The sequence below is a fragment of the Cydia splendana genome, chromosome 13, assembly GCF_910591565.1.
Source record: "Cydia splendana chromosome 13, ilCydSple1.2, whole genome shotgun sequence".
In the NCBI taxonomy this organism is placed as follows: Eukaryota; Metazoa; Arthropoda; class Insecta; order Lepidoptera; family Tortricidae; genus Cydia; species Cydia splendana.
Window position 1 is genome coordinate 13,668,882 of NC_085972.1, and position 25,844 is coordinate 13,694,725.

The window sequence follows — 25,844 nt, forward strand, 5'->3', positions numbered from 1 at the left end:
CGATGTAGATCAAGCATACTGGGTAAAAATGTTTATTTTACAACAATGTCCCGCTGGTCGCGGTCGCCTGGGCCCGGACGCGACGCTTCCGTCCAAAGAATGCCGACAACTTCTCACTCAAACGATTTTCACTGAATCAGTATTATTGCATTGCCTTTTCTGATCTATTCGTTTATATAACTACCTATAGATCAGGAGCTTTTTCGGTTATTTCACAAAAGTGAAATCCTGTACTTATACAAAGCTTGTGATTTCTGAGAAAGTATCTTACCTTAGTGATTTCAATGTTAATTATACTCATATTAGATACGTACCTGAAAAGATAAAGTTTAATATTAGTAAATCAAATTACAAATTATTACTGCTATAAAAGCTTACGTTATATCCTGAGCATCAAACATTTTTTCGTCGTTAGGTAAACGAAATTCCGAACCATAAATCAAAGCAATTATGAAACGCCGTACCTATTTATTTTCATATCCATGCATCATAATATCGCTCTAAACCAATTAAGCAAGACGCAGATACATGTGGTCGGAAAAACAAAAACAGCATAAATACAATTAAGGGAGTAATATCTGCTAAAATTATACCGGCCCGTGCAATTACTCAAAATTAATGGTGAAATTAATACTTTAACCGCTGATGTTAATTAATATGGACTTATCTACTGCTGAATTATGAACAACTTCATTAAAACTGTCTTTTACTTTCGCTTTAATTGTTCCTTGGTTTTGTTATTCACGGACAATTAGATTTATATTTCACGAAACATTGAAATAGAAAATGTAAGTTTTAAAATTGAGGCACCTTCAGTGTCAGTATAGTTCTGGCGTTGAACAACTGAATAAATGACCAAAGTATGAATTTAACAGACTTTTGATTCGCTTTCACATTTTTGCGAGGAAGTTCTTTCTGTTAAGAAATGTTTGCCGCTCCGAGGAAGCCTGTGAAATGAATATCATAGTTTTATTTAAAATGTTCTCAGAGTAGAGTGGTCGCTGATTCGCGCAGGACATGAATGCGCAAGGAGTCGCAATGCATCGCGCGAAATATTCACGGCGTGTATTACAATTTACATAAACTCCGGCGCCATTCGAGATGTATTAAGGAAATTTTCTTTTGTGCCACAATACTCGGAAGAATATTCAGTCAAAATAGAGTGATATTAAAAATCAAATAATATTGCTTGTAGCTTCCTATTAAAATAACAATATTTTGCTAAGTACACATTTTATAAGACAATGCACGTACTTAACCTACGTGAGTTTTAAGCGTAGAAGAACAACAATAATTCTGTTTATATATAAATGTGATTCGATTATTTTGCAGTGCGTATGTAAAATATAGGATTACTATTGACGTGAATCTATCGTCCACGAGAGACATCAAACAAACTGCGGTCTTTGAGTGCCGTAATGCGATAGTTTCTTTGACATGATAACGACCTCCGCCAACTCATATGAACAGAATACATCATATTTTCTCGTCGCTACCCACATCAACAAAACAGAAATAGCGGTACTTGATTGATAGATTTTTGAGCAAATTGATAGTACGAGTAGTACATTAAAAGTTTTTTACCTCGAATAAACGTTTTGGTTTTATCACAAATCTAACGAATGTAAGTAATATGTAGTTACACGATACTATTATTAGAAATAATTTAAAAGTGTGATTTTGGAAAATTAAGTTTGGTCAATAAATACATTGGTGAAAAAAAAAAGATACTAACGAGTCTAAAAAAAAAATTAGCGTTACACTGATCTAATAAAAATGAAATATTTTTTCTATTACATATATGAAGCAAAAAATATAGAACATAATCATATTCGTATCAAAATTATAATTAAAACAAAAATGTACGTTAAAATTGTTGTACAAACGAATGTTTGGCATTCACATTTAAAAGTACGAGACAAACGATCCCGCAGCGCTTACGGAGACTAAGCTATGATAAGAGGAACACAACTTTTAATTGGATTTTTTGTGGATTATATTAATTAAAAAGACAAAACTTGACAGAAGTAAAGCCACAAAATAAGGCTTAATTTAATGACAATGCTTGTTATTTGTCCGCTTCATGTAATTTGGCAAATACCTATGGTTCAGTGCGGGATAATTCATTTAGTTCTTATCTAATAGATTTGTCTTTCAATTATGTCCTGTAGGTACAAGTCACTGCTGTGATTTTTACTAAATACTTACGGTATTCGTATACGGCACCAATATATGCATTTAATTCTGTACATTTCACTAGAATTTGAAATAATACACCGCTTTTGAATAGTCTTAACTAACATTATCTAGTTACTTTGTCCCTATTTGTAAAGGAATAATAAATTATGTTGTTTGCTTCAGTAATTTTGTTCTACAGTAAGACGCATTATTTAAATTCAAAATTACGGTACGGCGCCAGCGCTATGCTAGCTCGCCCGCCTAAAGACAGCCGCTCGCAGCATCAAAGACTCAACTTTGAGATCTTTTAACTCGAAAACTGCTTTAACTGCTGTACAATTGCACAAGAAACATGTATTTATTTCATCCTTTTGATAAGCTTTAAGTTTTTAACTTGATAAAAGTTTATTTTCTTTATCGTAAGGCTGGTTACCTACGTGTCACTCGACTGACTGGATACTAATTACATTAAATAAAAAAATACGTTTATGGCATCCACATCATCAATAATATGAGTAACATTTGAAATAGCATTTGTGACTATTTATAGAATCGGGTACCGAAGGCAGTCTATGGAAGTAAAGCTTTAATCTTACAAAATCATAAATCCCGGACATAATGGGCGACTTTGTCGTCGCGCGCCGGTGCGTGTCGCGACAATACACAGCACAATACAGTTTATTGAGCACCCGCCGTCGATCCACTTGTTTGGCATTAAGCTCGCACTAAGCCGGTTTATTACGTTAATCGAAAACAGATGCAAGCTCTGCTGCCTCAGAGCGATTACCTCCGCCTATCAGGTACGGACGTGTAAACAATGCTGCTCAGCTTGCCACAGGGAAAAGCGGAAAACGAGACGGCGAAATATAATTTACGACAAGCGGATTCTTAATCCTTAACCAAATATCAGGAAGGGAGAATTTTTTAAAACTGCCGCATTAGCCGCGTCAGTCATCAGCAGAATGAATCATTACTTGAAGAGTGCGCCAGTGGCTCGTGTCAAAGAGCTTGTAGCTCAAAGGTCCTCGTACCTTGCTCCCGCCCCGCGGGCGCCCCCCGCTACCCGGGCGCCGCGCCCGCAAGGAGGGGCTGATTGAAGGGCCACTCTAACATCGGCCACCCGCTCGTTCACTCGCTTTCAAGGGTCGAAGCTGGATTATAGGGCGCCAAAGCCTGTGCCTTCATCAGATATGTATTCAAACGCCGAAAATTGTAGTCTGCCTGTGATTTTACGCCATTCAATAGTCCCCGCGAAACGAAAATTTTTATGTGAGAAAGTTTCTTGTTTTTTATTAGAATAAAAATTGATTCGAGTCAAAGTTGCCGGCGACATATGTAGGTCGGATGCCGCGGGTCTCATATGCCGTTTCCGTCGCCCCTCGCGGCGTGTTCGAACCTTAAGGCAAAGTTACCGTGTAAGTTATTATAAGAGAGGTGCGCCCAGGGAAATGAATGTCGAGTAGGTTCGCCCGTTGTCATTCATATTAGCAGCGACTGCTTAAATTTGTAATCACACTGCGCCAATTCACGGGCGTCAGGCGATATAATGTGTGATGGAAATGGGAAAAAAGAAAACGGTTTGATAAAAGTAACTGCGTAGTAAAAAACAGATAAAGCTTGATAAAACTGGGGTCGAACGAGAATATAGGAGAGCACACTGTGAGTCGCGGCGAGATTCTCTTTATGTTGTTGTTGATGTACCTAGTACATATCCTTCATACACATAGGAAAAAAGTATACCAAAATTAACTTTTTTTTTGGAACGATAATAACAGATGATGCCTCAGGACACAAGAGCTCATGATTTCTGACTTTATCAGATGTGGCTTTAAAATCACGTCGCGCGTAGGGCGGTTGGGACAGGGGCGCCTTAATAACACTCACGGCCGACGGCCGTCGTAACACAAAATGATTACACACATAAAGAACCTTATCTCTTTACACTCTGAACCGGCGTAAACCGGTTACAGTCAGTAACCGTTCCGCAACCGCTCGAATGTTTACGCGAGTTTTACGCGCCAATCTCGCCGCCACCGACACCCTCGCTAGAAATTGAAAACGGAATTATGATGAAATAAAAATGGCGCACAAAATGTCCCGGAACCAAGCACATGCTTAGAAAGACGATAGCGTCGCTGTTGACAAGGCACAACGTGCGGTACTTGGAATTAAAGCGACTCAATGAAATCTACGTTTTTATTTAAACATGAATCCGTATGGCCCAAATGATTTGATTAAATCAAATATAAATACGAACGAAATACGAAACATATAACGAAGGACATGATCTAGACGTCGATAACATCGGGGCAGTCAACGTATTAACTCCATGATATTTTCACTTTTTAAGGAGGATTTAATATTTTTTTTATTTAACAAAAAACTGTTTTGTAAATTGAATACGAAACAGAGGTTATATGCAAAAATATAAAAGTACAAACTAATTAGGAACCTACACCTTAATCTTGGAAGTCGGTTAAAAAAATTATCTTTAAGTACTTAAATTTGACGTCGACCGTACTGTTTTGATTGAATCAAATCGGAATCCAATCCTGTTGACGATGTCCGGAGCAATCAGTTGCGCTCGCACTCGTGCAGGCTTTGTCGCCGGACGGTCGCTAGTCAGTCGTCTGTACAAACACTCCCGCTAGCTCTGAAGGTTTGCGATTCCACATTCAATGATCGTGGCGATTTCACGATAAGCTTACTTCACAATTCTAGTTGATGTCCTTATTCAATGATAGGTATTCGAATTTGTACACACATCAGGTACAAGTCACATGAGTTAGGAAGTTACTTCGTAACAAAAGAAGCGCCTATCTGTAGTAGAAACCCAAAATTACTACGAAAAGTGTCTTCTCTTGGCGACATTCAGCATCTGACAAATTATTTGAAATTATGGTAAGCCCGGTCGTAAAAAACAGTGTGTATTCTCGAAAAATAACCAGAACAAATTCTGAAAACGGAATATAACATTGAGACAGTGATTTTGTGGAGTGTTGAGATTACAATGACCTTGCATAATAAGACGGCGCCGGGCCGGCTTGCGGTTCGCGGTGGAAATACACAGGGAACGCGGAACGTACGCCCACCGCAACTCGGCCGAGCCCACAAACGGGCATATTCTTCTATTGCGACCTTATACGAGAACCAAATTCTTACTAGGGTAAATGTCAACTAGTGTTAAATGATTAATAAAATCTAGTAATAATTCAGTTACTTGTTGAAAGTTGAAACTGATGCACTAGACGTTGGGCATGAGTTTTATGATGCTTCAGTTCTTTCAAACCAAAGAGGAACCTAGGCCTTGTTGTAACAAGGCTCCTGTCATTTAAGTAACGGGTAAACTTGACCGTTTAAAATGATCGAATCAAGTAGTTTTTTCCTGTCGATATAGTATAATTTTACGTTATGCATGGCAGGGCTTGGTTCTAGTAAAAAAATATAACAATATACATTTTCGTTTAATAGAAAACGCTAGATTGAAAAATAATCCTGCTACGAACGCCTGAAACCACAAGAGCATGACGCAAGCGATTTACTAACTTAACTATTTGATACATCGATTTGCTTGTATTTTATGAAACTGTAAATGGTTTTGCGCTTGGTTGGCACTTATGGTTAAATAAACTTGGTTAAAGTGCTTTTTCAGACATTTATTTAACGCTGTTCCTAACGCCTAACGACGTAAAATATCAGTTTAACGATTGTACGATGTACGTGGTTTGGTGGCAGCGGCTTTATAACTCGAGGAAGAGAATTTTAAAGCACCTTGATAGTGTTGCGGTCTGCCGAGCGAGCTCATAATCGCAAAACTTCCGTGAGACACAGACATATTAAATATATTAAAATACGTGAGTCACCCGTTTTTAATATATTTAATATGAGCTCATAATCGCTTTTAGAACTGAATCATTATCGCAGAATATAATATTACCACTGTTCATCAGGGGTTACCAATTAAGTTAAAAACAAAAAGCCCTCTCAGAGTGCCGGTCCCTACAAGATGAATAATGTACCTACTGCCTGTGTTCGAAAAACAACCGAGCCGTTTGAAGTAAACGTAACGCAAATTTTCGCCAGTTGGCGCTTTGAAAGTCCTTATTGACATTGTTTTCATGATTACAATCAGAAACTGGACTCAGAAGCTTCCATATAACATGAGACAACCTGTCAAAAGACTCTTTTTCAGAAACTCTAAGCATTGGGACTTTTTAAACTCATCAAAATAATCTGTAGTAAATAATTAACTGCCTTAAATTATACGAGTATACCGCTTTGAATAAGCCGTTATTTACTTTATCGCAAATTACGGAACAATTAAAAGTGGTACGTACATTTTTGCAGGTAAACAGTTCCGTCCAATTTGTAGTGGAGTTGCATTTCGCTGAGCCGCCGATTCAGCTGCAGCCGGTAATTAACAAGGAATCCGTCTGCCCTTATTGAAATAAAGGAGACTAAATTAACCAAACTCAGCTGCCATCAATGATTTACGCTTTTTCATACGACTGAACAAATTGAGTGAAAATTGCAATTAGAATGCACTTTTCTTACTAATGTACTTAATTAACTAAGAAATACTAATTGGAAGATAGATAAAAAAAAAAGATAATTAAGAAATAGAGAGATAAGGGCCATTTTACAAAAAGCTGTATTCGTCATCACTTTTTTTATTTAAAAAGTTTTGTTACCAAGTTTTACTCAGGCACGCGAGCTTTTAACATTGTTTTTGGTATGTTACCATATTTTATAGATTTTGTATTACGGTTACAGAATGGACAGTGAAAGAGCGCGTAATTTCAAGTAGACAAGTTTCCATATGAAAAACTGGTGAATACTAATTTTAAATAAATACTTAATACATTATGTCATGACAAAAATTAGATACCTAGTCGTTTTTATTACAACTGAGTAATAAGCTGACCTAAGCAATAACAAGGTTCTTGGGGTACATAGACCAGAGTAACTTAAATTATACATATTACAATGAGAAATCATAAAACAATTATTTAAATCTTGTAGGTACATGAGTACCTCCTATTATATTTGATAGAACAAAATTAGTCTAAAGTAATATTTATAAATTGTATATTATTTCTACTTACAATAAAATTTAATCATTGTAACTTTAAAGTATTTAAATAGCAAAAACAGAGAAAATATCCTCCGTAAACATATTGTCGAATATAGGGTTTAAATGAAACAAGACTGCTATTTTGTTCACGATTTCTGTAAGTTCGTAATTCTAAAGGACTTATTTCCACGATACGCTACAGACGTGTAATGTTGTTAGCGCCATTGGCAGCACGGGAGCTACGGGTCTTCCATACGAAATCAGAGCGCTACGAGTCGCGTAGCGCGCGCTCAATCTCCCGCACTAAGTGCGGGACGATCTACGAGATCTCGGTAAGGTTCTAATCTTTGTTGTGCCATCAAAATTATGTTACTATTCGTCAACAAATAAAAAAAAATATTATTAAGAATTTCAAGGTTTAAGTGAGTAAAAAATGTAAGTAAATAAAACAACGGGTTGCACTCCGGGAGTGCCGGCTCTGTGTGAAGTGAAAACTCAATGACATTGTAACAGTTTTTTGATCAGGTCACGTGTCCTTCTCACGAAGCGTCTTACGTCTTACGCTGTCGCGAGTGTAACATTTTTCCCCATCACAAAAAGTGCACAGCGCCGCTAAAGAAGTTTTCACTTCAAAAACTATAACGTACGAATTTGTAATCAACCTTTTGTTGTAAAGTCAAATAAAAAAACTAAAAGCAGTTTTAATGTTTTTTATATGTTTATAATTGCTATGTTAAGTACTTACCTAAGTTCATTAAAACATTAACTATGATCAACAAAACTATGGTCTGAAGCAAATTACGAAGTATTTTCTTTACAGAAAGGTTCCCATTTTGTGTGAATAAGGTTGTCAAAATCATTCTCCTAAAATCTTGAATTAAGTGCGGTCAAAATCAATCCGGCGCGGTAGCTGAATTGCTTTACGTTGTAACGTTCCGTAACGTGAATGTTTTCCGGTTTACCTGTCGCCTGTCCGGGCTAATTCAAACGACATTTCGCTTCGACTACGACCTCTTCCCTGGTTTAGCTTGAACTCAAGAACCTTAACAAATATGCGAGCCGAAGGGCAGGCCTATACTGGTTGGCTAGTGATCGGACACCAGTATGAATGCTGCTTGGGCTCCTGCAGACTTGCGTCGGTCTTTTTGCTCCAAACACTGATTTATAGACGAACCGAATTGCCCGTAACAAGAGTTTTGAAACGGCTCCCGTCTTATCCAATCGTCAAACGTGCGACTCGATTGCACGTGAAAAGATTTTTAAGTTTTATTTAATGGTATTTGTTAAGTTTAGAGTGAGTTTGTATGTATGTTTGTCCATTTCTTCGACACCGATCTTTTCAATACAGGATGTGTAAGGAGTTATTAAATTTGCCATGTAGCAATTAGTTTTCTAAAATTCCTTTAAATTTGTATTATGTCTTGAGTTTCTGAATTTATTTCCTAGATTGTTATCAAAAACGGAGTTTTGATTGTTATTGAATATTGAAGTGATTTTTGCATAATCGAGCCTGGTGTCGTTGCAAGCTGCTGTCGCCATCTTTCTTTCATCAATACTGTCTTACTAAATAACGAGATATCAGCCGGCTAGCAGAGGAGGAGCGCTATCAAAATAAGCTTTGAAAATTTGATTTACAGTGAAGTTTTTTTTTGCGTTGAGCCGCTGTTTTGCATCATGAATTTATATGAGGTAGATTGTTAGAGGTAGTTGGATGGATTTAACCAAACAACCGACCAAATTAATCAACTAATGCAAGTTATTAATCAATAATTAGCCTAGCCCTTAACACAACAAATAACAGTGAATATGAGAGTAGAGAAAACAGTGGTACACACTCTTGAATGTTTGTTATGTTATTGTTAATCTCTGTGTTTTCAAGTAGGGTTCATAAAGTACATATTCATTGTTACTTTACCTACCAGTTAGTTTTCTTATGGATTTCCTTAACAATGGTAACGCAGCTGTTATTAGGACAAATTGCTGTTTGTAAAAGTTCCTACGCCCTACGCCACTGTCGCTTCGCAGGTCGAATTGGCCGCAAGAATAACGCTGACTCCGCCGGTAAACATTTTTGATTAAACTATTCGGTGCCGCAAAATCGGCTTTTTATAAACTATGGCATTCATATAGGTAGGTATAGGTACATGTTTAAGGTAAAAACTCCCTGTTTAACTCGTAAGAAGAAAAAATATGGCCAAAGAACGATATGGACTGGTTAGTTCTTGATTTTTAAGTAATTGTTAGTATGTACCTAGGTAGTATAATATAATTACTTTGTATCGAACAAAATCATACCTAGTACATACAATTCAATACTATTTTAAAGTGCTCACTCCTAAATGATTCAATAATTATAAACACGCAGCTATTGTAATAAAGAATTCAAAATGTAACGGTGTGTATTTTGTACGAAAGTGCATAACGATTTTTACTGTTTGGCAATTAAAATGTTTGCCTGCACTGCTGATATGCATTCGTGTAATGAATAAAAGAACACAGATTTCCTATCGATATGATAAAAAATTTAATGCTTTCCTATCGAGTTGCATGTAAACTGTACAGTAGTGCTGTTCAATAATATTTGCAGTTATATGCTTGATAAAACTAAAGATTTAGTAGGTAAAATTAAGTCTAAGTACGCTGTGTTCAAGTTAAGGGTATATATCTACTCTTAGCTTTGTATTTCAAGATTTTCAAGATTTCCAACAGCAACTAATTACAAATTAAATAAAGGAAAAACAAGATGGCAGTCCATCCTTTAATTACGGCGGCTGTTTTCTTTCCGTATCGCACTGTATTACAATGACAATAAGCAACTGCGCCTATTAAATTATTTGTTAAAGTCTCTTGACGGCGCTAAGCCAAAATTACTTGTACAAAAAACATTTCCGCTAAATGGTGTCGCATCATCCTTGTTTACTGTAAGGCGAGGCGGGCGGGTCGCCGCCATAAATCCTAATATTAGCAGCGAATAAGACGTGCTCGGGGGCCTACTGATGAAGCCTTTACATTTTAAAGCTCCCTAAAGTTCTTGCTTAGCTACAATTAACGTCAACGGCCTGATATATGAGAGATAGTTGGAATGATTCAAAGCGGCTATCACTGGGCGGTAACTTGTATGATAAATGTACTCCTAAGCTTGCTTAAGCGTACTACGGACTAATGCTAAGCCAGTGTCGTCTCCGACACAGATACCAGCTTGATATTAAGCGCGGAGGATTTTATTTCTATTTGATAATCTGCACTGCGCGTTATAATAAAGGGAAGCCATAAGCTACACGACATTTATATGAATGTCATCCATAAAGTAACCGCAGTCGGCACCTGGCATTACGTATGGATAGCGCCCAAACATTCGGGTATATTGTCCTCGGTTACACGCATCCAAAATTCATGCTCTAAACACAGGGCGCGGGCGACTCTCGTGAGCTTTTATTGCAGCCACACAAAACTAATCTTGGACATATTTTTATTCGTTACCTTGTAACAAACATTATATTGTAAATTTACGTTAGCTCTGAATTATTCTGAAGTAAAACTTAAGCAAGTTAAAATATATTTCAAACTTTCAATATTTGTTAAACTTTTGTCGTCAAGTGTTACCTACACTTCTACGATAATGAAACTTACAATTTTGCTTTGTCAATCAAAACTTTCAATTCCCTTAAGTATCTGTAGAATAATAACGTCGAGAAATTACTTTTCAAGTCGTTGAAATTAAACGACAATTCTCGCGATAACGAGCGATCTATAAAAACAAGAAATTGTTCGGAACATACCCAAAGAGTCGTAAAACAAAGCGCATCATTCGAATATCCCATTATCTCGTGCGATTTAGCTCGCAGGAGCGGGCTCGGGTAAATTAAGCAAATTAAGAGGCAGCTCCTGAGACAGTAATTACGGCCGTCTATACTTGGCCAGGCACCAACGGCGGTTATCTGCCGGCTTCCGATTTACCGGACCCGGCGCGATTCCTGCCGCCAGGTGCCGCTGACACTTGTTTGTAGTTACGCGGCTTTTGTAACTGTTATCGCAATAGTTGAACAACCCCTTGTCTCTTTTAGTACGTAATTTTAAACTATAAAAAGTTTAAAACATTTATAGCCTCCTTGTATATTAGAAATACCCTCCGTTTATTTCTAATTTACAAATAATTAAAGACTCAATAAAGTTTGCAAGTTAGAGAATAGTACTGTGCGATTGTTAAATTAAATTAAACTGTGGATGTAGCTTAGTAGCACGAACTACGCCGCCGAATTAAATTACAACAGGAAGTCCAGTTGAGTTGTTAATCAAGCAATAATAAAATCAAGTAGATACACCGAAGCCCGTCCAGGAAATAAGCGGATAAGCCAGGAAATAACAAGTTATCAAGTAGAACAGCTGTGGTGCAGCGCGTGGGCGGCGCGCGGCCTATCGACTGGCGCCGCGCCTTGCATACTCACCTCAAGGTCACCGCCGCCGCCTCCGCACCGACCGACCGACCCTACTCACAACCCCCTAAAAAAACCCTTACATTTTCAATTTTGCAAATTTAAAAAGTAACCCTCGTCCGGAAGGACGTCTCGCCGGGCGGGCGAGCGGCGCCCCGGGCGTCCCTGAGGAAACTGACGGACGTCGCCGGTCTTCCACGGGTTATATAGCCGGCAGCGGGGCGGGGCGCCGGCGCGAGTTGCGCCGTCGATTCGCGAACCCGATAAATAAATTAATTAAAAGTGCAAGTGAGTGATCGCCGCGTGCAGCCGACCTGAGCTCGTCTACGGATAGAGCTTCGCCTTAATTGGAATTTCAGACGCACCGGATACTTGCCGGAGGTCCGGATTGTTCCCGAGTTTGAAATTTACGAGCGAGCCTCGACGAGCCAAAACGGCTTTGGCTGCATATCGCAACAGCTGCTGCTACTACCCTACATGTACGACTTTTGTAAAAACTCTAGGTTTACGAACCCCCTAAATTGCCAAATTTGAGTAGGTAAACAAAACAAGGTAGAGTATCAATTTTTTTCAGCAACTAAGAGTTATGCGTTTTATACTTTTTAATGACTGAGTCAATCGACTAGGAATAAAACAGATGTTAAAATAAGTTAAATAATATAATTAGTCGCTATGCAAACTTTCCTTGGGTGGAGTTTTAGGTCTGGTAAGGCGCCCTTACAAGTTGTCGCTTTCGACAGTCGCTTGCCTCAAGTTGAACCATGCGACAGTTAAGCACAGGGTTATCAACTGTCAATTGAAGAAATCGGCCTAGTGCAAACGCGTCTTAAGCCCATTAGATATCTTTAACTATTCCATGTAAAGCGATTTGAAGTATAGTGTTAAAATTAAGTATATGAAAACATGCAAAACCAGAATGACTGTGACAACTATGTAAGTAGTCCGACAACCCTAGCGAGTCGGAATGTATGTTAGTATCTACTGAAACAACATGTTAATCTAGACTTTTATAATAGCATTATAATCTAACCCGTAATACCAAACGTGGAAGTCAGAGGTGTGATCCAAATACAGTATTAGGTAAAGAGCAAAATGGAAAAAAGATTACGAAAGGAATGGAAATTGAAGAAAAGACACATGTACAACTAACTATGCCAATTCTATTAGTACACTGACATCAAAGTGATATTTGGATGATTATAATTTTTGGACACATATACAGAAATGACAAATATAATATACTACATTGACTAATATTGACTAATATTGGAAGGAAACATTGATAGCAAGAGGGGAAGGGGAGAAGGGGGGTAACCTGGCTTGCTTGACTACATTAAAATACCGGGCAGTTGAGAGTCAGACTCGCGCACGAAGGGTTCCGTACCATAATGCAAAAAACGGCAAAAAACAAAACGGTCACCCATACAAGTACTGACCCCGCCCGACGTTGCTTAACTTCGGTCAAAAATCACGTTTGTTGTATGGGCAGGCGTGGCTCACTCCGCGATTTCGTCGCTTTGCTACAGGTAATTAGCTAAAAGCCGCGCGTGGCGCTGTCGCCACCTAGTGGCCATATCTGTGCTGATCGTAACAGACGCGTTTTGTTAGAGAGTGAGTCTTCTGTACCTAGTACTATTATTTATTCTGTGGTATGGGAGCCCCACTTAAATCTTTATTTTATTCTGTTTTTAGTATTTGTTGCTATAGCGGCAACAGAAATACATCATCTGTGAAAATTTCAACTGTAATTTCAACTAGCTATAACGGTTCGTGAGATACAGCCTGGTGACAGACGGACGGACGGACGGACGGATGGTCGGACGGACAGCGGAGTCTTAGTAATAGGGTCCCGTTTTACCCTTTGGGTACGGAACCCTAAAAATGGACGCACATGGATAACGCAGCCACGCTGACAAGAATGGGTAAGAGCAGGAGAGAGATGGCAAAGGTGGTCGCCGACGTCCGTTGCGGCATGGCAAATGAATAAAAAGAAGATCATTCAATGATATCATTTAGTTACCTAACGTGCATTTGGCTACGTACATGTATTCCCGCGAGCAAGATAGCCAAAACATATCATTCTGATGTCAGTGTACGTTCGAATAAAATTGGCCTGTAAAGGGGCCCACTGATTAACAGTCCGCCGGACGATATCGGCCTGTCAGTTAGAACAAAATTTTGACAGTTCCGAACAACTGACAGGCCGATACCGTCCGGCGGACTGTTAATCAGTGGGCCCCTTAAGATGCATGATGTACACAGAATGCCTTTGCGTGTAATTCCAATTGGTTAATGAGCGCGGGCTAGCCGGTCGCTTTAGATAACCAGTGCCTCTACCGTTCAACTGAGGCAGTTGGTAAGAAAATCTTATGGTCATCTACGGACCGGTTGAAGGGTTGTTGGCTGCATGAAGCTGATTTGTACATGATAATGATAATGACATGCTAATGCCCAATAGATGACACCTTGCTGTCACCTCTATTGACAATGACTTAAGTTTCAAGATGACATGTACTTGGACCGCGTCGAGCACCAGCACGTTTACCTTATGTTAAGCAAAAAAAATATATAAAGTAGGTTTAGTACAAAAAATCTGCTACCTATGCTACCTTCCACTAGAAATCACCTCAAAACTTCTTTATCATCCGCCTGAGATAAGTGGTAGACCTATTAATACGCTGTACTTTAGTACTTTAGTCCAATTTATTTGTCCAATGTGTATTTTGTCTCACATTTTGCTTAATGAGAGAATGAGACGCAATGACATTGGACCAAGATATTGGACAGATACCACCCTAACCTACGCATCTTTGCTAACAATCTCGATGACGCATTTTACGTTCGTTCGATAGCGTAACTGCCGTATTCGAACTTCAAGATATTCACAAGATCAGATTCAGATCCATTCTAGATACGTTATAGTTTAGATATAAACTAGTTCTCTTTTGCAGCGCAATTCGGGCAACCAATGTCACTTTTACGTTAGATAGAGTAAGATATCTTTTAGATGTGAATTAGATCTCTAAGTCATATCCTGTGGAAATTGTTCAACAGTATCTCCAGAATCGAGCAAATGTCCAATTTGACAGGTTAGATCTTAAACATATCGTTATCGTATCTTGGTGATGTCTAAAAGATGTCTAATATATGTCTATTTCAAAATCCGAATCGGGCCCTAAGACTCGCTTGCGATTGGCAACCGTAACAAATAACTAACATAAACACAAAGGATGAACTGAGTGAATTACAAAAAAAATTAACGTAATTAAGCGCAGTTAAGAAGCTGTGATTAGTCTTAACTTAATTGATTCATTTGTGTTACGAAAATTAACTAAGTAAATTGTATATATTGTAGGTACTTAATTCGCATACGCTAACACACTTTCATGCATCTAACTTAAATAGAAATGGCTTAAGTGTGGTAACACAATGGAATCAATTAACTTTAGACTAATTACAGGTCCTTAAATATGTACAATTTTTTTGCAATTCACTCATCTGCCTTTTTCGATAATATTTGATGACCCACATTGATTTTTACAGCCAGGATTGTTTTTTTTCAATAACTTTAAATAAAATAATATAAAAAAGAATTAATTGACGAATTCGCGAAAATTATACATTGTCCTGCGTCTACGTGTATGTAACTAACACTCTTTATGAGAAAGTGTGATGAAAATAGGCTTTCGTTTGTACCGTACTCAACGCTACACCCTTTATTAATAATATATTACCTTTTACAACATTCTGCTACCACAAAAATGCTTTTATAACCCAGTTCCCTTGTATCGATTGCCTGCATTTTCCATTCTATTTATATCTGGAAGTAGTCGGCGGCAGCGATTTCCGATACAAGCGCAATCTTGCTTTCCTATTACTATTACACTTATAATTCCAATGGTATTTTTTGCAGATATTTAACACATTTAACAATTCTAAAAGGAACGATTCCTATACAAAAAATAAATGACCTCGTCACGGAAATTTAACAAATTTGGGATTTTGGCGCCAAAATTGTAATTCATATACAAGTTTTAGAATTTTAACGCCAACATCAATGTATCTACGAAACTTTTTTTTTTATCAACTGGATCTGGGCAGAGTTGTAATACTGGCGATAAATTATCGTCACATATAATTTAAAATAAATTACACTTAAGTACTTACTAAACTTTTTTAGTCGTTAAAAAAGTAAACCTCTCAATAAATATTGAATTGAATTATATTGAAATATTATGAATAAATTTCGTACCTTGTCACAGTGATGTATAAAATAATAAAAAATATATAAAAATTAATCTGAACTACTTTAAATGCTATGCTAACATTGCTAACAAAATAAGAAAAAAAACTTGCCGCCCGAACAGGGACTTGAACCCTGGACCCTTGGATTAAAAGTCCAATGCTCTACCGACTGAGCTATCCGGGCTATGTATAATACGCCGAAAATACGTAATACAAGCCCGTTGACTTATGACGTTTTGTTTCTGAGTATTTCATTGCCGTTGCCGTTATATATAAGAAGGTTTGTAAGTACCGTTACTTTACAAAATAAAAAGGAACAAATATTGGGTATTTGGTTAAATGCATTTTTTACATGAGATGTCCAACAATGAAAATACGGAATACTTTTATAGTACAGTCAGCAGCAGAAGTTGCTAAGCGGGCGAGGTGTTCAAAATTACCTTGACGAGCTCTTATTCTTTTAACAATAAAGTCGCGTCAAGATCATTTTGAACACCTCGCCCGCTTAGCAACTATTGTTGCTGACTGTACTACTTGCTTTCGAATAGGGAGTAATACTGCAATGTTCTGCCGCCAGAGGCAGCACTACCACAAACCGTAAACCATTAGAGTAACTTTTTGCCTAGTAGTAGTAACTATGCCTTAAATAGTTTTTTGACAAGTTTTCACAGATTATTTGTTACGAACAAATATTACATTACCTAATGCATCAAGGGCCAAGGCAAAGTTACAGTCTGCGCTAGTGGCACCCTCTACGCAGAGTTTTGCGCAATATTCGCTATTCTTTTATTGTTTTTTCTTTATTTTTTTTTAATATATAATATAACTGAAATGTTGTAATATCCATTATTTAATATAGGATGACCGCAAACAAACATACGGTCCGATTGATTTCATTAGGTAATGGTGACTATATCACATTATAACTAAGATTTTTCTTACTTAGTTATTTTAATTAATTTGATTTATTAAAAAATACATCTTAAATGATCAAAAAGTTAATTAAAATTAAATTGATGTATGGATCAATTAATAGTAAGTCGGTCTGGCGTTGCATGCGGATGTGGCACTAGTGTGAAAACCTCTGATCCTACATCTAATATAGGTATTATTTTGACTGATATAAGTGATTACTTAGACTAAAACGTATCATAAAATATATTATAACTGTAAACCACTTTCTTGTTCAATATACAATGCGGAAATATACAATTAAGCGCCTAATTGTATAAGTTGTTGCAAGATTTATTTATACTAATCAGCATCAATGCACCCTCTACAAACATTTCACTATCGTTACTCTTTGACAACTGTAAACACTTTATCAGTTATTTCAGTCGCTTATCTCGAGCCCCTGTGGCCTAATGGATAAGGCATCGGCCTCCTAAGCCGGGGATTGTGGGTTCGAGTCCCACCAGGGGTACGCGAACTTTTGTTTTATTAGAATCCGATTATTTTTTAAAAGAATTGTCGAGTGAGATGAATGCTTGAAAGAAATAAACTCACAGCAAACACCAATTGTAACGTGATACGCCGGAAAATTGCTTTTTGTTTGTTTTTCGTGAAAGCGCGGCCGTCACTGGAATTTTCGGCTGTTTATCCGATAATGTGCCCGCTGTCTGTACCCTGCTCCTATTCGACAAATCGTTTACAACCATTTATTTCTGCTAGTCCTGACAATTATTTGGAAGATAACAATATATTAGCAAATTGATGCCAGTATCTATGTATACTACACTGTAGGTACCAAGTCATGGACCTTTTGTTTTAAATTTAGATTGGCTTTGGTTTATTTAAGAATTTATGTAAGTAAATAATTAAATATTTAATATTAATTTTTCTTCGAACAAAAACGTCACTTTTGACACTGACATATCTAATCCATATCGTATCTAGTCGTAATATTAGACGTATCTTAAAGTTCGAATCGGGCTGACATTAGATAAATGGCGCCATAGCCCTCCAAGAATGTTTAGTCGTGCTCTACCAGCAAACGTTTGTAGATTATTTAAAATTCTAAGCAAACACACTTGGATATAATATAAAGGAATAGGACACGAGCACGCATATAATATGCTTTATTACGTCGTACAGTCGCAATAAAGACCAATAGAAATTGTGAAATGCCTTCAATATTGAAAACGGCGACCCAGTTCCTGCGGTCGGGGGCGGGAGGGGGGGGGGGGGGGGGCGAGGGGAGACAATTAATACAAGCTCGTCATCTGTTTTATGAGTGGACCGGCCATACTTGTGAGTGATAGGGGCGAGAAAACTGTTTCACTGCACCGCTCATCTACTTTTTGGAGGCAATCCGGAAAATTGTAGGGCAAGTTCGAAACGGATGCGGTGAAACTTATTTCGAGTACGAAGATTTCACCTACAAAACTGTACGTAACGCGTAGTCGCCATGGTATTAGGTATATTTTGTATGGCCCAAAATAGTTAAGAAATAAGTCAGATTATGTAGGATGTTCTTCAGATCTTCGTCGTTTTAATACATTCTGTCATGTTTTAATAATTTAATTGGTTGTTATTAACAAGGCAGTCTCTAACGTTGAGTTAATTATTTTAAAACATACGTGTGATATGTTCGATAAAGGCTAAATCAAAATATTTATTTGGCGCGGGGCACGTGTCCGATCCGATCCGAGTCCATATTGAACTGGGAAATATCGGAGCACCTCAGGAAGAAAATCACAAGTGACAGAAGCCTTAATTCAGCCCGATCTGACTCGGCCCGACGGACGGCGGCTGACGGGTAGATTGGGTATCGCTTCTAGTCTACAGACAGACAGTATTTTATATTTCATAAGGAAGGTATTAGGTATGTACAATAAACAGAGACGACATAAATTAAATTGTGATATATATCGAGACTAAAAAAATAGCACGACATCTGGAAAATGTGTATAAAGTATAGGTAATTATTTATGATGTAATATATGTACAACACAGTGAAAAAGTATTGAGTAGACGGAAAATAGGTATCTGCTCCATCCGGAGCTTTTGTCGCAGACTACTTTTTTTTAACAGCCATCGAGACGAATTTAACAAGTTTAATTTCAGTAAATTTGCTGTTTTATCAATGATTAACTTCGATTTATAATATAATCTAGGAACCAGACTCACATTACTCCAAATTGACATGTGGTCGAAAAATGATTTGCAAATTTTGAAATGGTTACATAGTCACATTACGAACATAGGAAGTTAAATAAATACAAGCCTGTAACTTTTGTTTTAACAATTACTGCCTTAACAATTGTTTTATTTTCCTATGTTATATTGAGAACACTAATATCTATACCTAGTACCTACGTACAAGATAATTGTAAGTACTTATCTAGATAGATTAGGAAAGTAATAAGCATAAAATGTATAGATGGATAAGACAAAAAAAGAGTTTGAGATTTAATAAAACAGCCAGGGGCCGATTGCATAACAAACTACAACTAATATTACAAGCGGAACTCCTTTTCTAATTTCACTTATTAAATAAGGAGTTCCGCTTGTAATATTAGTTGTAGTTTGTTATGCAATCGGCCCCAGGTCGCATAATCCTTTCGATTTTATAAAACCCAATGAAATATCTCATCTCATACATGTCTTAGTTACATTCGAATGCTGCAAGAGCATATCCTGAGACAGTGGAAGTAATATCCTGAACTTCAAGTTTTGCTCGCGTCGTTAGTTATAAGCGCTCTTTTACATATTAAGTGACATCGTTTCGTTTCGACGGCTACTTATATATTATATAGCAATAGAAATTCAATGGAATTGAAAAAATGGAAAGTACCCTTATGCAACCAAATATTTTGTTCTATGTTAGTTTTACGTCCGTACCTCAATAGATAGATACACTGAGTTGCCTTGACGTGTGTGTTGTCGAGCCAGTAAGTTGTATCTGATTTATTTATTGAGATACAAGTTTAAGCCTGTAGGTAAGATGTAATAACCCATTCTCGATTCTGATTTTAATTTCTGTTCTGAAAATATTTAGGATACAATCTGACAGCTGTCAAAAGTGAAAAAAAAATATCTGCGTCTCTGTCGCTCGAATATGCAAGAGCGATAAATGTGTTACTTTCCACGTCTGTATCTATTTCACAGAGCCTATTATTGTTACAGCTCAATTCAAGCCTGTAAGTTATGATCATTTGGGATTAAAGCGGACCTAAGACTATTGGCTGTGTAGTGAGTTAAGTTGTTTTAGAATAGGCGATTGAATTCGATATTATTTCGTGCTTAGCGCGGGCATGGCGCCGACAGCACCGCGGGAGTACTGTCACTTGCTTGTCACCGGCAGCAGGGAAACAATGCTGTTTATTTCCATGTAATAACCATCGGTATTGCTATCGGACGTCCGCGGCAGGAGCCGGCTTATTCTACATTTTGATAAGGGAGCCGGCTGACACACAAATGGAAAGATAATATATTTTTATATACAGTGAAACCTGGTTAATTGGCACCTGGATAAATGGAAAACCTCAATAATTGCAACCAAAAGTCCGGTCCCGGTCCCTTGAGACCAAAAGGCCTCTATAATTGAAAGTTTGGAACCTCTATACTTAATTGCAATTTAGATTTTAGTGCTTTTCGTAATTTTGCCTCTGTAATTGACCACATTGCAACTAAGACCTCTATAATTGACACTGTGCTAAAAAAATCCGTTATTTTTGCTTTTCTTTTTACCTCTATTATTGAAACGAGTCTTACTTATTACCTCTGTAATTGAAATAATGTAGTTGTAGACAGCAGAAACAATATTTTAATAGCAATGATCATTTTATTTATATCTTCATCCAGAATTCAATTTATTTATTGGGTATCTATCACAGCCTGTAGTAGGTGAAATAGTTTTGATTTAATCAAAAACAAAGTATGCTTTTTACATTCTAATAAGACTTTCTTCTACAATTCAAGGGAATTTTTAAACCCAAATGATTAATAAGATAATAAAGATATTTTTCACATATTGAAAAATTCATTTAAATTTGTAATATTGTATAAATACAACAATTCAATTCTCGGGGTACAGTTTTACGAAAATCATCTGTGATAAATAGTATGTACATATATATGTGAAAACAAGCAATGCAAGAATTATGTGTTACGGTTTGAAATCGCATTACAACCCTTTCAAATTCATTGTTTCCCGATGTCCCCGAAGGCTCCTGTGAAAATCTAGATCTACCCATCGTAGTGCCGGTTTTCGCCCACCGTAAGGCCTCTTTCGACGCCCCGTCTCTACCCAGCGTTCCGGCTACGACGAAAAGTCCCCGCTGCCGTCGCTAGAGGCGACGGTGCACCGGTGCACCACACATCGAGAGAGTATCGACTCTGCCGTACCGTGCCAGACGTTAATTGTGAATTTATTTAGTGGTTTGTGTTTGTTATTTGATATACTTATGTAATTTAAAAATGACGGACAAAATAATCTTATATTCTTTTCTAATGTTTATTTTGTAAGTTGCTGTGTTAATTTAGTTACTATCCTATTGTATTTAGTTTAAGACTCTGTACTTTTTACTTAGTTTTAATTGTTAGTTTGTTACTTATGCAGGCTACGACCCTTTCGCAGTGCCCCTACAGCCCTAACTCTTCGCGTACCTTCACCGAGCACGGGCTGAAGGTACATATTACCCGCAAGCATAGAACCCGACCCACCGCCCTTCCTCCTACTCTAACAGTTCAGCCACAACAGCGGCAACAAGCCCTCTCAGGTAACAGTAGTTGTATAGACCTAGATGACCTTGCTACCCTAAAGCAATCTGTGCGAGTGTTGCGTCACATACCTAAGGGGGCTCGCAACCTGGCGGCAGGTAAATTGTGCGAGGCTATCGAACAATGTATTAAGAACAACGGCACTCCAGACTGGTTTGCTCTGCTTTCATTTGCCTACTCTGCTCTAAAGGCGCCAGATTCAACCAGCGCAGGCAACTTAACAACCAAAGTTAAGCGGAACATTGTATCTTCTGGGGTAATCGATTCTCTTTTTGTGGAAGCTGAGCCGGCCGCTTTGAGACCGCCCTCGATTCTCAGAACTATAGAGTCCAAAGTTTACGAGGGTGACCTTAGAGGGGCAGTACGGGTTCTTATGTCGGATGACGGAATAGCGCCGCCCAATCCTGAAACCCTTGCCACCCTAGTATCCAAGCACCCAGCCCCATCTCGACCGTTGACTTTCCCACCTGAACCAGACAATTCCTGTCCCGCTCTCTCTGTCAAGCTGGAAGAAGTCTCACAGGCGCTAGGCTCGTTCAACAATAGCTCTGCTGCTGGCCTGGATGGCATCCGTCCATCACACCTGAAAGAGCTCACTTCCAGTGCTGCTGGCGAGAATGGGCCTCGGTTGCTTGAATATTTAACCAAACTCTGCAATTTCCTACTCAGTGGCCAGCTAAATCCAGCAGTTTCCCCGTATATTTACGGAGCGTCGCTGTGCGCGCTGTCAAAAAAAGATGGTGGCTTAAGGCCTATCGCTATTGGCAGCGTATTTCGCCGCCTGACTGCCAAGTTAGGTTGTCGAGCTGTGCGTGACGAAATGGCGTCTTACTTGCAGCCTTACCAATTAGGTTTCGGCACGAAACTTGGCTGTGAAGCTGCTATTCACGCCACTCGAGCCTTCGTTCTTGACCCTAAAAACGCAGACTCCGTTATCATTAAGATAGATTTAAAAAATGCGTTTAATTCCGTAGAGCGGGACGTACTCTTATCTGAAGTTAGGGAGAAAATACCAATACTGTACCCCTTTCTTCACCAAGTTTACTCATCTCCGTCTAAACTTTTTTTCAATGAGTCCCTCATCCAGTCTCAGGTGGGGGCTCAGCAGGGGGATCCGCTTGGCCCCCTGATCTTTAGCCTCGCCATCCAAAAAGCAATATCCGGTCCTCAATCTCCACTAAACGTTTGGTATTTAGATGATGGCACTCTTGGTGGTAAGCCTGAAGAAGTATACCAAGACTTGGTCACACTCCTCCCACTCCTCCATAATCTGGGCCTCGAAGTCAACACCAACAAATGTGAATTCTTCCCCTGCAGCGCCAATTCACATTCCTCATTACCTTCGTTTAGCACCCTACTACCTGGTCTCAAAGAGCTGTCCAGTCAAAACTTTCACCTCTTGGGTTCCCCTATATTTCCCGATGCTGTTCCTGGAGCTTTTAAGACAAGAGAACAACTTCTCTTATTAGCAAGAGAAAGGCTTAGAAAGCTCTCGGCACATGTAGCTCTGACTTTGCTAAGATCCTGCTTCGCCGTCCCCAGAATCACCTACTTCCTACGCACAGTGCCTACTTGGCTACACCCCACACACATGGACTCATTCGACCTGGCACTAAAAGAATCTGCTGAGTGTCTTTTAAATGTATCCCTCAACCATGACCAGTGGGACCAGGCCTCTTTACCTATTCGCAATGGCGGTCTGGGTATACGACGCTCACGAGATGTAAGCCTTCCGGCCTTCCTTGCGTCGGCGGCCGGGGTTGTGGACCTTGTCACTAAAATTTTACCTTTAGATGGTGCCAAGGCCACAATACCCTATGCCGCCGAGGCTTTGTCGGCTTGGAAGACTCTGAACTCTGATGCGCCAGTACCAGACAAACCTTACCGCCAGCGTTTATGGGATGACGTCGTGGTAAAGAGATTACTCGACAGTCTTATTCATACCGCTGCTGGTTCTGACAGAGCCAGGCTAATCGCTGCCTCCAGGCCTGAATCTGGAGCCTGGCTACACGCTCTTCCCTCCCCAAACTTAGGCACCTTACTAGACAGCGACTCGATGCGTGTGGCCGTTGCTCTCCGCTTAGGTTGTGACGTATGCCAACCACACCAATGCATCTGCGGTTCCACTGTGGAGAGCAACGGTCACCATGCCTTGAGCTGCTGCCGTTGCGCTGGGAGGTTCCCACGGCACCATGCTCTTAATGACATTATTAGAAGAGCCTTAGTGTTAGCTAATGTCCCATGCATGCTTGAGCCGCCAGGTCTCAGCCGATCGGACGACAAAAGGCCTGACGGCTTGACCCTGGTGCCGTGGGAAAGAGGTAAGTGCTTATTATGGGACGCCACGTGCGTCAGTACTTTCGCCGCCTCGCATCTTAGCCGCACAATACGGTCGGCAGGAGCGGCTGCTGAGCACGCGGCGTCCCTTAAAAAAGCTAAATACTCGGCGCTAAGCGGGTACTTATTCGTCCCCCTCGCTGTCGAGACCTCAGGCTGCTGGTGCGCTGAGGGTATGTCCTTCCTCCGGGAGCTGGGTCGTCGCCTGCTAGAAAGAGGCCTTGACCCCCGCTCCGGATTTTTCCTGATGCAAAGGCTGTCCATCGCAGTCCAACGCGGCAACGCAGCGAGCGTGATGGGCACCTTTGCGTCGGGGGCAGCCCGGGACGGGCTTCAGTAGGCAATTTTTTATACTTATTTAGTTTATATTTATATTTAAGTTTAGTTTTTAATTAGTTTTATGTTTAGTTTATGTATTATTTTAATTATGAAATAAACATATATATAGATAATAAAGTAGTAATTAATGTACTGCAAAAGTACAAGTATAGACAGAAGCAATATATAGAACAGAAACCCAGAATTTAAGCGTGTAAAACTACTTTCAATGGTTATTTGCACCTCCATAAAAGAAATTTGTCAGAACGCAACCTCTATTAATGAAAACCTCTATAATTGACACAACGATTTCTTGAACCTCGTTAATTGACACGACCTGCTTAAATGAAAAACCTGGTTAATTGACAAAAAATGGCCGGTCCCTTGAGATTGCAATTATCCAGGTTCCACTGTATTAACAAACTATGAAAATGTCGACGCTTAATAATCTTACACTTGTAAGTACGCCTCAAGGCGTTAAAGTAGCCTTTTGCACTTTATTTTATTTAGCAATAAGCAACCAGCCAATTTAGTAATATTAGGTATACCAATCTAGCTCTAGATGTAGTTATCTATATTTTGCCCCGGGGGATTTCAACACATCTAAGACGTTTGTTTAGTTGGCCACCTACTAGCGAGGCGTTTGTTACTAGCTTGTTTTGTTTTGGCACATTAGTGCGAAAAGTTAATTAGTTGGGTGGGAACAGAACAGCGAGGGCGAAACGAGCACGAGGCGGTCTCCAACATAGACAGATAACACCTTTCTCTAAATTCTCACAAAACTGCACATAAAAAAACCTACAGCCCTGTGAGGTCTGCGTAATTTATTTTAGATACCTACCCTTGCGTTAGGAAGATTGTTGCGTGCTACCGTTCGCCAACAAACTGTCATGCAGTTTGGCGAAAACATATGTGGAATAGATATTGCTGTGTATCTTTTATTGAGTAAATAAATTAAAAAAAAAATAGTACAGGGCATGGTCAGCAAAACTATTGGCTTAGTACCCCTGCATACAAATATGCAGTTTGGTTGTGCGAGCCACATGAGGGCATTTCATAATCCGGATAAGAATTGTTGATCGAGTCGCCATTGCTGGATACGGTAAGGAAGATTGATAATGATGATGACAAATATGTACCTATGGAGGGGTGTTAAGCTAATAGTTTTGGTGACTGTACACTTATGCGAGTTACGTAACTGCTTAACTAGTATAATCAGGACATTGGTTGGCACATCGTACGATATAGAAATCAATGTGATTGCCTCTTTATTTTGCACATAGTCAATAGGTTTCCAAAAATAAAATAAATACTTCAATCAGCGCTCCACCAAAAGGAACCTTACAGGAATATGGTATTTATTACAATTTACGGATATCTCAACATTAATGTTTATGAAGTTTCGCGCAGTAACGTAATGGTGAGTTCGCTCGTCGTTAATTTTACGATGGGCTAAAGTTATTGGGGCCAAGCACTTTAGTGTTTAATGCGACATTTGCAGGTTACAGTATCATTTTGACATTAGGTTATCAAAA

General features: G+C 38.8%; 1 protein-coding gene and 2 non-coding genes across 3 annotated transcripts in view; 1 reads left to right on the forward strand and 2 right to left on the reverse strand.

Annotated features, from left to right (window-relative positions):
- The window catches only part of LOC134796150 (matrix metalloproteinase-2-like), a 207,453-nt gene that overhangs the window by 103,826 nt on the left and 77,783 nt on the right, over positions 1-25,844 (reverse strand). The window lies entirely within an intron of this gene.
- Trnak-uuu (transfer RNA lysine (anticodon UUU)) lies at positions 16,042-16,114 on the reverse strand. The gene has a single exon. It is a non-coding gene; the product is annotated as a tRNA-Lys (tRNA).
- On the forward strand, positions 17,281-17,353 carry Trnar-ccu (transfer RNA arginine (anticodon CCU)). Its single transcript has one exon. It is a non-coding gene; the product is annotated as a tRNA-Arg (tRNA).